Source organism: Alligator mississippiensis, chromosome 1, assembly GCF_030867095.1.
Source record: "Alligator mississippiensis isolate rAllMis1 chromosome 1, rAllMis1, whole genome shotgun sequence".
Taxonomy (NCBI): Eukaryota; Metazoa; Chordata; order Crocodylia; family Alligatoridae; genus Alligator; species Alligator mississippiensis.
Genome location: NC_081824.1, coordinates 428,773,879 through 428,787,712, shown reverse-complemented (window position 1 = coordinate 428,787,712; position 13,834 = coordinate 428,773,879).

Below are 13,834 nucleotides of genomic sequence, written 5' to 3'. Positions count from 1 at the left end.
ACTTGCAAAGGACTCCATAAGGCAAAAGAAGAGTCTTGGGAAAACCTTGGACTCCCTCACCCAAAGGAAAAGGGACAGAATCTGCTCCTCAGGAAATTCGTATTAAAATTCTGGCTCTGTCTTGACTCCACTGGCTGGGCTGCATATGAGAGTCAGTCTGGTGATTGCCCACTTAGAAGACTGCTCAGACTGAAACCATGTCAATGTATATAACAGTAGACTGGATAATAAGAAAGCCTTCATCTCTGGTGATGTGGAGTTCAGGAAAAAGGGGAAAAACACTTGTAGTCAGACTGTGACTGAAGTCAACACAGAAAGGCTAAGAGATGGGACATGGGACTGGAAATCAGAACACCTGCATTTTCTATTCTTCAGCTGGTCACTGAGTCACCGTGTCACTGTGAGCCAGTCACTGAGGCACACTGTTCTTGTGTCTTGGTTTTCTCTGACAATTAAATGGTCCTGGGTATGACCATAAACTGCATCTGACTGGAGGGCCTGGTGACAATATGGTGATGCTACTTGTGGTGGGGTAGTTTCTATAAAATACCACAATGTTGCAACCACCTCCAGAGTAAGGTGAGCATAGGGTACCTCAAAACCCTGGACTCCACTGCATTGTGGGTACTCATTGGTTGGAGAAAGCCTAAGGGACATTATCCTGACAGAAACATGCCCTCGTTGAGGAATTAGGCAGTTAGCAGCAGTTCCTATCTGTTGCTTTCTTGCAGAAGCTACAACCATTGAGGCATTAAGGGCACTGACAGATGTGCAGCTCCCCGCTGTAACTCATGGCACTTCACAGGAAGCACAGGAAGCGTTACAGCATTCACCCCAACCCAACCCAGCATACACCCCAACCCAATAGACATAGGTTGTTGGTTCTGTGGAGATTGAGCTCCAGTTTGGAGCAGCTGCATGTCTGCAGCCCCTTTCCCCCAGCCCTCCCCCTCCCCCTTCCTAACTCTGGTGCTGTCTTCAGGATCGGGGGCCCAACAGGAAGGGAGCAGAGGGAGCTCAGTCTGCACTGGAGGGTGGGGTGGGTGGATTGGAGCCCCCCCATCCCCTCCAGCACAGGTTGGGCAAACCGCAGATAGAACTCCCTCCCTTCCCTTCTCCCTCTCCCATTCTGAAAACAGTACCAAGGGTGGGGCTGGACTGCTTCCACCCAGCCCTGATCCCAGCATGCACTGACAAATGTTAATGGAGGCACTTCGCTTCGGAGCATGAGTGACTGTTGCCTCCTGAATCTGGGAGGGCACTCACAGAAGCCGCCCCTGTCAGAGGGGGCACCAGCCCTACCCACAGTATGAGTGGCAGCCATTGGGGGGGGGTACTGGCCCCATCGGAGGTGGGGGGGGGCACATGCACCCCCATGCACCTACCAGTTGCCTATGCTTTAGAGCATCTTCATCTGAACCCACATGTAATGCAGGTTCAGATTGTTGCGTGATCAGACATTTTTAAAGCATTCTGCAGCTGTACACTTCTGTCAGTGCATGGCTGTAGAGCACTTCAGGGGCCCAATCACATGACAAACCATCACCTCTATCAGTGTCCTGAATGCCTGGACTTGGTCTGGCCTTTGGATTTTGTCTCAGTGGTCTAAAGCTGGGATAGTAGGTCTTGGGCAGGCTCTACTCCGCAATACTCTTGCCTAGGCATACGCATTGAAGGTCTTGATGTGATGGTTGCAGGACTCCATACAAATGGATTTATCAGGCACCTAATTAGACCTCTTACCTACACACCATGATCCAGAAGATGGGCAATTGCCTACTCTAAATGATAATGATGTCGAACTGAGGAAGTGTGTTTTCTTTTCTGATGATTTCTGATGATCTTTTATCCTGTACACTGCTGCCTTCCTGAATGCATAGCTAAGTCTAAGGAGGCATGCTTAGACATGGCATGCTTACACTGGCATATCTTACATCCGTTTAATACAATGAAGTAAATTACACAGGTATCTGGAGCAGATAGACATACTACTATCCCAGAATAGCTGCACACAGTGGTCGCATCTACATGACACTCTGACTGCACAGTTGTTACTACACAGTCATTTAGTATTTGAATACAGAAGTACTAAATGATTGCTCAGTAACTGGAGTTACTGTGCAGTAGCATCTCTGAATGACTTTTAGGTGACCCTGACTGTGCAGTAGCTCATTACTACTGCAATAGTGTTGCGTCACGCTTTGAGCTACTGCGCAGTCAGCATCTTGTATAGATACAGCCAGTAGGTGGTTTTTATAACTTTTTTGCCACTAGATGGCAGGAGAACAGGTAACAGTCTGTCTTGAGGGACACTAGCAGATGTCAACTTAATGGTGCAATGGAAACTGATCCCAACAATTGCATGTCCTGTCATGTCACACAATGAAGCAAAGAAGCATGATTTTGGGGATCAGAGATAAAATGTGTTACATACAAATCATGCAACTGCCAATGTAGTCCTTGCCAGTGCACACAGCACCCAGAATCACAATCCCAGGCTCCACACACAGCAGGAAGTTTAACTTTATGAACAAGACAACCCTGCATAGACAGCTCATCATGCAACTTTGAATTTTCTGGGGCAGCTCAGCACCTGTACACCCCTGCAAGGGGCAGCCTGCAGGTTTAAGCTTGCTAGGCAGAGGGAAACTTTCACACATTCAATTTAAAGCACCAAACAAATTAAATGTTGAACATCTTTGTGCTGGTTTGCCATTTTATGGCATGATAAATTGGCTGAATGTGTGGCATGTTACTGTTAAACACATGACAAATGTAGTGTGTGCCATGGGCCAAAAGAACACAACATGAACAGAACATGAAGTGGCATGGTTTACCTCTCATTTTACATGGGTTAAATTGACACTGCATTCAAATAAGTTTCACCAGGTGCTGTAACTGTAATGATGTAGGTCCTGTAGTGAATAATGGCAACTATAAATGAAGAGAACAGACCTTTAATGATAGCACAGCACAGGGTTCCTCCAGCACACACCATGTGGCTTCCTCCATCTTGATTTTCCCTTACTCCCCAAGGATCATGTTTAACTTCCTAACCTGATAAGACATTCCCTTGCAAGGGACTGTCTCCAAAGTCTAACCCTTATCTCTACAATTACTAGAGTGAAATGATCAGAACAGCTGCCTCAGGTTCCAGCTTGGGGGAAGAGAGGGAAAAATAAAATGGTTGCTGCTGCAGCTACGCAATCACATCAATGGTGCAGCAACAACTGAAAGTTGCCACTGTCCCTTTGTGGCAGCTGCCCTAGGCATTGGCCATGCTGTTATGCCTCTAGTGACACTGTATGTCATATAATCACTTTTTTAACACTGGTGTAAATGTAATGTATGTCCAAACTTAATACAGACTCAGCTCCTCAGCTGCAAAGGAGTTAAGATAAAAATGGTTGGTCCATCACTGTTGGGGGGAAAAAGGAAAGTTACCTAGTGCGGTCCATCTAGGCTACCATGTTACTCCTCCCAACCATAAGTTTGGTATCAAAGGAGACCGTAGAGGTCATAGATCCTAAAAAAGGGAGGGGGCTTAAATGAGCTGATAGGCTAAGATGACCCACCCAGAGATACAAAGAGGCAATATGGATATGAGCAGGTCAAAAGCTGATGAGCACCATAAAGGTAGGACCCAGCTGAACCTGCTGAATTACTCAGCTTTGGTACCTAGCAGCTACAACCCCAGTCATGCTCAGAGAATTCGTGAATAAAGGATCTCTACTCCTTGAGAAGTTAAGGCCCAATTTTTTTTTATTATCCCAATTTTGAAAGCAGGTGACATGGTAGCTCATAACCCTATGGTTGGCATAATTCATAAGCTCATGCAATATCCTGTTGTTGCCTAATCATTGATTAGGAATAAAAGTCAGAATACAGTCTAGTACAGCTCAATTTATTTACTGATTAGGACTCTAGGAAATCATAATCAATTAACAACATGAAGTATGTGTTACCAATCCTTAGTCTGTTACAGTTCTGCAGCTATTCAAAGTAGAGCAAGCTCAGTATATAACTTTACACCATCCTTTTTATAGCTGAATTGTTTATGCCACATAATTCTACTGAATTAGCTCATTCTCATGTGTTTATCTTGAAAAATAAGTATCCCAGAAACACTACCACACTAGGTATGCAAATTATTTTTATCAGTAACTGTCTGGTATTCTTAAAAGAGGAAACAAAAATGCAAGACACATACAAACCATGTGCTTTGAGGTAGAGGTGGGGGGAAAAACGTTTACTAAACCATTTTAAAAATAGGTGACTAAACTAAGGGTGCACAAAGCTTTGCTAGGCCCTTGACATGGCTTACAAACCATTATGGGAGATAGGTCAACTACTTCACATAGCATACAGAAGCCCCATCCATTATAATAGGCATGCAAGCTAAAATAGGTATCCAAATAATAGCATAGGGCAACATTGCTTTCACCTTTTGTGAGAGCAGGATTAAAAGGCCCTTTCTTGTTCTACAGAAGGGATCAAGCATGTAGACCCCTGGGGTCAGGACAACTGTTTGACATATAACTTTTCTGCAACATTTTCATCCCCCAATTACCTTTACACTGAGCCCAATAGCAGGTGTTTTGGCTAAAGCATAACCAACTGAAAAGCATTTAGACTTGATCTGAAGACACTGAGAGAAAGGGAATCCAACACATCTCTTGGTAGTTTGTTCCAGTGGTCAATTGCCCTCACTGTTAACAATGCATTTCTTCTTTCTAGTTTTAATTTGTCTGACTTCAGTCTCCAGCCATTGTTTCGTCTTACATAATTCTATGTTATGCTAAGCCTGACTGCCTATGTCCTAGCTGTTCCCCTGGCAGTCATATACTTGACTTCATGGTCCAACTTGCTCCCCATTACAAACCCTGTTTGATCCATTAAATCAAGAGCAAGCGGCTGGGATGATACAGCAAGAGAAAGTCACATATTTAAAGGAGTTGGCCAGAGGCAGGACAACAGCTGTTCTGGGAAGGAAGACATGTGGCAGTGACTTCACTGGGCAAACTCCAGCCTATTGGGAAAGGTCCCAAAGATGTAGTTACCTCAGAGACATCTATGTCCTTGTCACAGCAAGAGTCTTTTTCAAGGCTCATCTATCTTATGGTAGTGGTACAGACAAGCCTTCTGAGTCTCTTCCTAAAGGACTATGAAAAGATCTGGGTTAATGCACCTAAGCACTGGGTAGAAAAATCCAGGGAGTTTTCTTTCCTACGGATTTGTGTGGAAAACCAGCCTCCCGCATTTAGAAGGTAAAGATTTCCCTGAGATTTGAGACTATGCCTGGACCTGCCATTGGCCCAGGTCCAGGCACAGTGTAAGATAAAAAAAAAATACCCCGCTTGAACAATTTCCCTTAGAATCACTGGGGCCAGAAGGGTTTCTCCTTCTTTAGCTCCTTTTCCTTCTTCCTTTCCTTCTTTCTTCCTCTTTGCTCCAGTGGTGCTTCTAGACAAGTTCTGCTAGCTTAATGAAAAGCCCTTATAAAGAGGCACAGCTAGAAGAGAGATCTGACAACCACCCTCTTTGGTGTGGAGGGAGCAGGCTTATGGGCCTGTTCTGTTGAGAATGGTCAGTCCCCAGGCTCTCAAGAGTGTCAAAGTTGATTGGCCAAGCATGGGGATACAGGGGGATGCAGGCACTTGTTGCTGACCTTTAGCCTTAGCAAATATCTCATATCAAATCACTTAGTCAATGAATTTTATTGCCTCTGCTTCACTAATTGTCTGTGATGGTTTATGATTCTCATAAATTTATTATTCTTCCAAAATAGACACCCAGTAATTTCAGGAAAAAGGTCTTGGTGTACATAGCTCCTTTGAGGACACTGTATTGGGAGTATTCACTGTGTGAAATTCAAGCTATGTTGATCAACTTGAAAGGAAGGGACTCCAAGCTCCAATTCATCCTTGCAGTTGGGAGTGGTCTTGCAAGGTAAGGCAAGAATCTCAGTTTCTACTTCACTCTTTGCCACTGACTGGCTGCATTACCTCAGACAAGCCCTTTCACCTTTCTCTGTCCTAGTTGCTCCATTTGTTAAGTTGCAAACAACTATTTTCCTCTATCAACCTTCCAGGGAGCTGTGAAGATCCATTTCAGGGTGCTTGGGCAGCCTTTAGAACATAGATTCATAGATTCATAGATTGTTAGACTGGAAGGGACCTCAGAAGATCACCAGGTCCAGCCCCTGTACCAAGCAGGAAAGATAACTGGGGGTCAGGTAACCCCAGTAAGGTGACTATCTAGTCTCCTCTTGAAGATTGCCAGGGTAGGTGACTGCACCACCTCTGGAGGGAGCTTATTCCACAGTCTGGACACCCTGACTGTGAGGAAGTTTTTCCTAATATTGAGCCTGAATTGATCTTCCAGGAGTTTGTGGCCATTACTCCTCATTTTCCTCTCGGGTGCCCTGGTGAACAGTTGCTCACTGAGCCCTTGATGTACTCCCATAGTGTAGCGGTAAGCTGCTACCAGGTCCCCTCTCAGCCTTCTTTTCCTCAGGCTGAAGAATCCCAGATCCCTCAGCCTTTCCTCATATGGCTTGCCTTTTAAGACTGATCATACAAGTAGCTCTTTTTTGGACTCTCTCAAGCGTGTCCATGTCCTTGTTAAAGAGTGGTGCCCAGAACTGGATGTAGTACTCCAGCTGTGATCTCACTGGTGCAGAGTAGAGTGGAAGAATCACTTCCTTGGTTTTGCTGGAGATGCATCGAATGATGCATGCCAGTGTATTATTTGCCCTACTGGCTACAGCATCGCACTGCTGGCTCATTATGACCATATTACTATGGTCTATTATTACCCCCAGGTCCCTTTCATTCATGGTGCTAGTCAGTTTGGTGCTGCCAAGCCCCTAGATGTGTTGGGGGTTGATCATCCTGAAGTGGAGCACTTTACATTTCTCAATGTTGAACTTCATCAGGTTCCAATCGGCCCAACTTGCTAGCCTGTCTAGATCCACCTGTATCTGTAGCCTATATTCAAGCGTGACCACGCTCACACATAACTTGGTGTCATCTGCAAACCTGGCCAGTGAACTCTTCACCCCCACATCTAAATCATTAATAAAGATGTTGAAAAGTACTGGACCAAGCACTGATCACTGGGATACTGCTGCCCACTTCTCACCAGGATGACATAGATCTGTTCACTACTGTTCTCTGGGTCCTATCCTGCAGCCAGTTTCTCACCCACCTGACTATCTCAGAGTTAAGCCCACACTCCTCCAATTTTCTCACAAGGACATCATGGGATACTAGATCAAAGGCCTTTTGGAAGTCTAAGTATACAATGTCAACTTGGAATAGTCCTCCTTGGGGTCCACCCCGAGCTTCCATTGTTTATAAGACTCTTTCTTCTTTCATAATGGGACTGTGATTTCCCTGTTTAGCCAAGAAGGCTTCCCAGACCTTCTGTTACCTTTTCTCTGAATGGGAATGGACTTCAAGGATCATGTCCTTAAGGAACTACCACTCTTCATGCACCTTTTGCCTTCAGTCCCTGGTCCCGCAGCACTTGCCCTACCAGTGACCTAAGCTTGTTGAAATTTGCACTTCTGAAGTCCAAGACTTCAATCTGGCTATCCAGTTTGTCAGCCTTATGTCAGACGGTGAACCTGATGGTTTCATTGTCACTGTTGCCCAGACTTCCCTCTATATTTAAGTTGGTCATGAAGTCATCTCCTTTGGCTAGGACCAAGTCTAGCAGAGAGACCCATGCACCTCCAGAGTCAGGAAGAGCTCCTTGACACAGGTCAGGAACTAACATGAAAGTTAGTGCACTCATGTGCCATATGACTAGAGGTGAGAAGTTTCTAGAGGGTTTGAACTCTCAACCTTGATGAAGTCATGACCTACTTTTAAGGTTTAGGCATGTGCAGTGTATAATGGTAGTGCAACTGTTTATCAATGTTGATATGTTATGATAATGTTGCTTATATTGAGTTGAAATAGTTTGAATTGATTGGTCCTTTTAAGTATTGCCCATATTTGTATTTGATTGGGTATTGTGAAAAGGGCGATGATTGGACCATTGGGTGAGTGACAGGTGGCATGATTAGAAGGCTATAAATCCTGTCTGGAGCAGCCAGCAGGGGCTCAGGCTCAACTTTGCTCTCACTCTGGCTGGACAGTTCTGACTCTGGGCTCCCAGGGAGTGGGAGTTCATTGACTGCAGGTTCCTTGCTGTGACCTGGTCATTGGGAAGCTACAGCTGGGTAAAGTATCACCCTTTCCCTCTTTGTGGTGCTAAGTACCTAAGCAGGGAAAAGCTAGAAATCCTCAGTGACTGTCAGAGGGTTTCTCCTGCTGACTAGACCTAGGGTGCTTTTGCTGCCATCTGTGGTTTCTGGGTTGTCTGTAAAGTTGTATAGCAGTTAACTGTGTAATGACTGGAGCTCATTGTAATCTGCAGTTGATTGGGTGTTTGACCAGGGACAATGGGTTTGGGATGTGCATCGAGTTATTGTCCCGTCAGGTGTATTTTATTGTGTTATGGCTTGGGTATTACAGGAATATTGCATCAGGTAGTTGTTGTGTGGGTTTTGTTGTGTAATACATCTTATATTGCTCAATCTACCTGTGTTGTAGTATGTAGCTCTTTCTAAGTCTAAGTGGGGTCAGGCAGTAGATCAACGCTCAGGGAAATTAACTTAATTTAATGCCCTGAACCTGACTGCCTGTGGGTCATAGAGAACTAACGACCCTCTGGATTAATTAGTTAATTGGCATCCCCACGGGTGGTCTTTCAACATGACTTAGTTATAAGAAATGAACAGTGCTAAATTAAAACAACCTCCAACCTAGGTAGTTGGACTAGATGATCTCCTGAGGTCCCTTCCAACCCTAATTTTCTATGATTCTATGACATGGCTTCTTCTCTGATTCTGTACTGACCCTGAGCCAGTAATGATTTCCTATCATGATCCCAATCCCTACTGCTGAGGCTTCTGGCATCTCCAGTCATGGGATAGTCCACATGGCAGAGCTGCTCCTAAAAGCTGGACTCCCCATCCTGAGGAAACTGCAAAGGTTTTTGAGAGAACCATATCTGTGGTAAATCAGGCATATGTTAAAACAGGCACTGCCACAAATCATTTCAATTTAACAAAGCAGCATTTTTCAACAAAAGACTTTTGATAGGGAACAGCTGCAAGCAGACCTGGATAGGTTGGACAAGCGGGCAGAAAACAACAGAATACAATTCAACAAGGAGAAATGCAAAGTACTGCACCTAGGGAGGAAAAATGTCCAGCATACCTACTGCCTAGGGAATGACCTGCTGGGTGGCACAGGAGTGGAAAGGGATCTTGGAGTCCTAGTGGACTCCAAGATGAACATGAGCCGGCAGTGTGACGAAGCCATCAGAAAAGCCAATGGCACTTTATCATGCATCAGCAGATGCATGACAAATAGGTCCAGGGAGGTGATACTTCCCCTCTATAGGGCGCTGGTCAGACCGCAGTTGGAGTACTGTGTGCAATTCTGGGTGCCACACTTCAAGAAGGATGCGGATAACCTGGAGAGGGTCCAGAGAAGGGCAACTCGTATGGTCAAGGGCCTGCAGACCAAGCCCTATGAGGAGAGACTAGAGAAACTGGACCTTTTCAGCCTCCGCAAGAGAAGGTTGAGAGGCAACCTTGTGGCTGCCTTTAAGTTCATCACGGGGGCACAGAAGGGAATTGGTGAGTATTTATTCACCAAGGCGCCCCCAGGGGTCACAAGAAACAATGGCCACAAGCTAGCAGAGAGCAGATTTAGATTGGACATTAGGAAGAACTTCTTCACAGTTCGAGTGGCCAAGGTCTGGAATGGGCTCCCAAGGGAGGTGGTGCTCTTCCCTACCCTGGGGGTCTTCAAGAGGAGGTTAGATGAGCATCTAGCTGGGGTCATCTAGACCCAGCACTCTTTCCTGCCTATGCAGGGGGTCGGACTCGATGATCTATTGAGGTCCCTTCCGACCCTAACATCTATGAATCTATGATACTCTCAATCAGCTCTAGCCCCAATTTTAATTGGGGCAAGTAGGTAGAGTGTAATACAAATAAATAACAATAAAAAGAAGTGTTGTCCTCACCCTGTCTTTAGCAATGTTAGAGAGACATAGTTAAACAATGTTAGTACCCTGGTCATTGACAATTCCATCATGTGTCTTACTGCAGGTTCCAGCCAGAGAGAGAAATTAAGGAAGGGTAGGTGCATTGCAACTAGGGCTTTGAAGATCAAGAGCAGTACCTTGGATTGGATCCAGTGCTACAGGAAGCCAGTATGGTGATCAGAGCATTAGGGCGATAGGTTTGCAGTGACTAGCATAGCTTGATAGGTGGCCTGTTACAAGCTGAATTAACTGGAACTTCTTCAAAGCTCCCTCTCACAATCCCACTATTTGCCCATGAAAATTGCTAGATTTAATTTTTGACACCAAAAACCAATGATACATTTCAACAGTATTAGATTCCCCCCTGCCCCAGAGCTTCTTGGAAAGCCCTAGTTTTTGAAGCTTGTAGCCCTTACTCAAACTTAATTATGTTTCTCTTCCATGGGACTCACTCCCCCCCGCCCCCCCCCCCCCCAAAAAAAATCCCTAAAGCAGAACTCACCATTAATGGGATTCTGGATACTGATCAAATATATAGCAAGACATTAATATGCAGTTCTAGGTCACCTTATCTTTCACTTTCTTGTCTTGAAAGACCTGATACAAGTGTAATTACTGGATTTAAATCAGGAGTGTCAAGCAGATGGCCCATAGGCTGGATCTGATTCATGGGTTCCTGTACTGATCCCACATGCAGGCCTAGGTGAATGGGCTGGATCCCCCAACATGAGTGTTGCAGGCAGCACAGGGAGTTGGTCTGGGGCACTGCATGAGGCCCCCAAGGTCCACTGTGCTGTGGGCAGCATGCACGCCATGCTAGTCCTAGGAGACACGTGCAAATAGAGTCCAGGGCCAGTGTGTGTTGCATGCAGTACATGAGGCCAGACCAGCTATATACACTGCACACTGCTTCCAGCGTGTGGACTGGACTTAGAGCTGCACACAGCCCAGGGGTTCCAGGTCACAGACTGCAGGCAGGGCTTCAGATTGGCCCCTGTACTCCCTGTAATGCTGGGTCTAGCCCCTGTATCATGGGCAGTGTGCACCTCATGCCAACCCTAGGGGCTGACATGAGCTTTATTCAGGGCACAGGCTAGGCCTGGTTTGGCAGTCACTTTGCAGGGGGCTGCTCTCAACTCAGGGCACAGATCAACTCAGGGACGTGCATCCGGTCCTGTAGGACCTGATGTGTTTGACACACTTGGCTTAAATTCTATTTGAAATGTGACATAAGTTAAAGGGATCCGGGTTTTCTGTTTCCCTTGGAAAAACAGAGAAAACCATGGATTTCCCCTTTTTATCAGAAAAAATGTGGATTTCTTCTTTTAGCAGAGAAACCCATGGATTCCCTGCTTTTGCAAAGAGCTCTGCAGGCTGGCTGAGCTCCAGCCTGCAAGAGCTGTTTGCAAACAGGGTGGGAAACTCCCAGCCCTGCCAGGAGGGGAAGGGAGTGGGGGAAGGTAGGACCTGAGGCTCTGTCAGCCATGGCTTGTTTCAGTTCAGCTCAGCCTCAATCTTTACTCCTGGAGCCTGTAAGGTAAGTGGGGCTTGCGGAGGGCTGGTGACCCCTCTGGCAGGGCTGGGGGGGTTGTGGATCATGGGTGGGGGAAACAGCAGGGCTGGGGAGGGAGCCAGGAGCTGGTGCCAGCCCCAGCCCTGCCCCACCTAAGCAGGCAGCAGCAGTAGGGGAGCCAGCTCCATGCTGCTTCTGCTGCAGTTTCCTGCTGTTGGGGGCAGGGAGCTGCAGACTTGGGTCCCTGGCTGGGGGAGGCATTGGGGGTAAGTGAGGGGCACCAGCAGGGCTAGGCAGGCTGCAGGGGGCTTTTAATTGTAATAACAGATTTGGGGGGTTTATCAGAGAATTTGTGATTTTTTTATCAGAGAAAACCAGGATCCCTGGACATAACACACAGTGATACTTGGTTATATGCATATACAAATAGATATGCATACCTGAAACTGCCATTTGATTCTTTCATAGAAAATTAGAAAATTAGGGTTGGAAGGGAGCTCAAGTCATCTAGTCCAACCCCTGCTCAGAGCAGGACCATTCCCAACTAGATCATTCTAGCCAGGGCATTGTCAAGATGAGCCTTAAAAACCTCCAAGGACAGAGACTCCACCATTTCTCTAGGTAACCCATTCCAGTGCTTCACCACCCTCTGAGTGAAAAAGTTTTTCCTAATATCCAACCCAAACCTCCCTTGGTGCAACTTGACATCATTGCTCCTTGTTCTGTCATCTGTCACCACTAAAACCAGTCTAATTCCATCCTTTTCAGAACCACCCTTCAGGTAGTTGATGGTTGCTACTATATACCCCCTCAGTCTTTTCTTCTCCAAACTAAATAAGCCTAGTTCCCCTTAGTCTTTCCTTAGAAGCAATGTGCCCCAGCCCCCTAATCATATAATTGCCCTCTGCTGGACTCTCTCCAACTTCATAGATTTCATAGATTTCATAGACCTTAGGGCTGGAAGGGACCTCGGAAGATCATCGAGTCCAGCCCCCTGCCCAAAGGGCAGGAAGTCAGCTGAGGTCATAGGATCCCAGCAAGATAAGCATCCAGTTTGCTCTTGAAGGTGTTCAATGTAGGCGCTTGAACCACCTCCAGTGGCAGGCTTTTCCAGACCTTGGGGGCTCAGACAGTAAAGAAATTCTTCCTTATGTCCAGCCTGAAATGGTCTTGTAGTAGTTTATGACCGTTCGACCTAGTCATCATCCCTTGGGGCGCTCTGGTGAACAAACGCTCCCCCAGATACTGGTGGTCACCCCGATAAACTTATAGGTGGCCATCAGATCACCCCTGAGCCTGCGCTTTTCCAGGCTAAAGAGCCCCATGGCTCTCAGCCTGTCATCAAAGGGTCTGCTTCCCTGACCTCTGATCATGTGTGTGGCTCTTCTCTGGACTCTCTCAAGCTTCTCCACATCCTTTTTGAATTGTGGAGCCCAAAACTGGACGCAGTACTCCAGCTGCGGCCTCACCAAGGCAAAGTACAAGGGGATAATGACGTCCCGGGATTTGCTTGAGAAGCATCTATGGATGCAAGCCAGCTTTTTGGTTGCGTTACTAGCCGCAGCATTGCACTGCAGGCTTGTGTTCATCTTGTGGTCAATGATGAACCCCAAGTCTCTTTCTTCCATAGTGCTAGCCAGAGTAGCACTGCCGAGCCTATAAGGATGCTGTGGGTTTTTCTTCCCAAGGTGGAGAACCTTGCATTTATCGGCGTTGAACACCATCAGATTCTCATCCGCCCACTTGCTGAGCCTGTCCAGGTCAGCCTGGATCACCCACCTGTCTTCTGGTGTGGATGCTTTGCCCCAAAGTTTGGTGGCATCGGCGAACTTGGCCAGTCCGCTTCTGACTCCAGTGTCCACATCATTAATGAAGATGTTGAACAATATGGGTCCAAGGACAGAGCCTTGGGGGACCCCACTGGTCACAGGACACCATGATGAGTGACTTCCATCAATTACTACCCTCTGGGTCTGACCACGGAGCCAATTTTCCAGCCAGTGGATCGTGGAGGACCCAAGGCGACAATTGGCCAGTTTCTCCAAGAGGTGATCATGGGATACCATATCAAAGGCTTTTTTGAAGTCAAGATATATGACATCAATCTCTTCTCCCTTGTCCAGGTGATAGGTCACCTGGTCATAGAAGGCAATGAGATTGGTCAAGCAAGACCTACCTGCGACAAACCCATGCTGGCTATCCCTTAAGATG